This window comes from Petaurus breviceps, unplaced genomic scaffold (genome assembly GCF_028583685.1).
Source record: "Petaurus breviceps papuanus isolate PSGF00001 unplaced genomic scaffold, PetGlider_PUasm1.0 176, whole genome shotgun sequence".
Classification (NCBI taxonomy): domain Eukaryota; kingdom Metazoa; phylum Chordata; class Mammalia; order Diprotodontia; family Petauridae; genus Petaurus; species Petaurus breviceps.
The window spans coordinates 21,400,408-21,402,718 of NW_027185771.1; the positions used below are offsets into that span (position 1 = coordinate 21,400,408).

The 2,311-nt window shown below is 41.3% G+C and overlaps 1 pseudogene; it reads right to left on the reverse strand.

Moving 5' to 3' along the window:
• Positions 1 to 1,024: 1,024 nt before the first annotated feature.
• LOC138159613 (large ribosomal subunit protein uL11 pseudogene) lies at positions 1,025 to 1,706 on the reverse strand (annotated as a pseudogene).
• Positions 1,707 to 2,311: the final 605 nt, after the last annotated feature.

Here is a 2,311-nt window from a genome sequence, read left to right on the forward strand (position 1 = left end):
GGAAAACATTGTTGTCCCTAATTCTTTTCATGATGTCTAGAGAAGTTTCTTTAAAAAGTAGCTTTGGAGTAATTTGCTAATTCTAGTTAACAAGCGCACACACACACACACACATACACTCACGATTAATGAAAACAAAAAAGCTGAGAGAGAAAGCCTAGAGCTGCTCTGAACCACAAGATTCATTGGGAGTTGTTGACTAAGTATAAGGAGTTGAAAAGAGGAATTTAAATGGGACTGCTGTCCCAACTGGGAGTGATCCCAACAAAAGCAGCCATTTAAGGATACCTTCTGAATAAAACCCCCCAGCAACAGAGCAAAAAGTTATTAGTAGGCATTCTGGCCCTACCCTTGGAAAACATAATAAGTCCCTACTCATGAAAAAAGCAAAACAAAACAAACTACAAACTGCAATAGTTTCACCCAATGGAGCTATTTGACATTTACCAGCATATCTCCAGGAGAAGTAGCATATTTAATAGAAAATCATAGGAATAGTATGAGAAGAACCCATGATTCCTTGTGGGAGAGGAAGCCATAACAACAAGCAAAATGCACACTGTGACATTGGATAATGAGTCAGAGAATAATGAGTAGGAGAATATGAACAGTTGTAAGAAGGGCCCCAGTACTTGTCAAGCATAGCGGACAGGCACAGTATATAAACAGAGCAGAAGGAGAGATGGGAGCTGGGTAAAGAGACACAGACACCTGAAATGTAGGAGCAAACGTCAAGCTCTATAACACTTTCCGGGGTCCCACTCAAAGAGATATTCTAAGTGATATACTCTAAGCAACAGGGAAATGTTCAGATACCCAGAGGGCTTCAACTATATCATTAAATGAGGTGATATTTTAAAGTACTTAGCACGGTATCTGGCACATAATTGAAACCAGTAAACTAGAAAATAAAAGGGTCTCCACATTCTGTCTAGTGACAAGCCAAAGATGGGCTCTGATATGATGGTTACACACACTTTAGCTGATTGGATGAGTTGCTTTGAGACATTTTATAGAATGTAAGTTTTTTTTTTTGTCAAATATTAAATTTATTGCAACAGTCTCCTTTGTAGCTTTTAACTTGCTGGGCATTCAACAGCACCACTATTGATATCATCAATGACATCATGAGGATGTCAGCCATCAATGTTGCAGCCCACAGACTGGGCTATCCCAAGTATCTCTTTAATGGTTCCAGAGAGATCTCTTGCCAAGTACTGGTGCCTCATCTGTCGAGCAATGCTGACAATCCCATCAAGACTGATGTTTCCATTGTGTTTAATATTTTTTTGCTTCTTTCTGTCCCGAGGAGGTTCCTTTAGGGCTTTAATGATCAAGGCTGAGGCATAAGGTACAACCTCAATCTGAGGCTGTCTGTTCTGAATGGGAAGCTTCACTGTGGTCCTTAGTCCTTTCCAGTCACCGGTTGCCTTGGCAATGTCATCACCAGCCTTTTTGGGAGACAAATCCAAGGGACCAATTTTGGGGGCCAGAGCTGATGTGGCACCAACTTCACCACCAGTGCACCTTAAAAACACGACTTTAATTTCATTTGGGTCAAACTTGGGCAGCATGGCGGCGACAAAGGTGGAGACTTGGCCTGGACGCTGCGGGGTGGCTGCCGGTGTCGGATGAACCCGGATTCGGGACGACCGAAAGAAGTTGGTCCTTCACCCCCACGAGCTGGAAGCCAAAAGCAAGAATGTAAGTCTTAATAGGCTAATGTGCTGAAATAAAATTGTTGTTCAGTGACCAACTTGCTGGTGGTAAGCTTCTCTACGTTTAGCTAGTTGTCATTGGTTGGTGAACACACAGACTATTCCTGACAGTTCTAACTTAATAGAATCAGAGGATTGGTTCTGGCCTCAACTTCTTACTTAACGCTAAGGAGAAGGAGTAAGTGGAAGAGGAGGAAAGGGAAGGGGAGAGGGAGGGAGAGGACAAGAAGGAGAAAAGGAAGTGGAGGAAGAGAAATGAACATCTTTGCCTTTTCTATGACATTAATTAATACCACCACCACCACCACCACCAAGATCATCATCGTCACTCACTACCAGTTGGAAAGTTTTAAATTCCACAAACTAATACATTATTATCTCATTGATCACTCTCCGATGCTTCCTGAATAACAGTTCCAACCCTTCTTGGATAATCCTCTTTCCTCCAATATAACTAAAAATTAACAGGGAAAAAAAAAAAAAAACAACACTTGTTTATTGCATTTAACTCTCCTCACTACCCTTAACATATTCTTCCCTTTAAAACACCTGATATTATAATTGTAGCACCATCGCAACATTTTGCATTAACC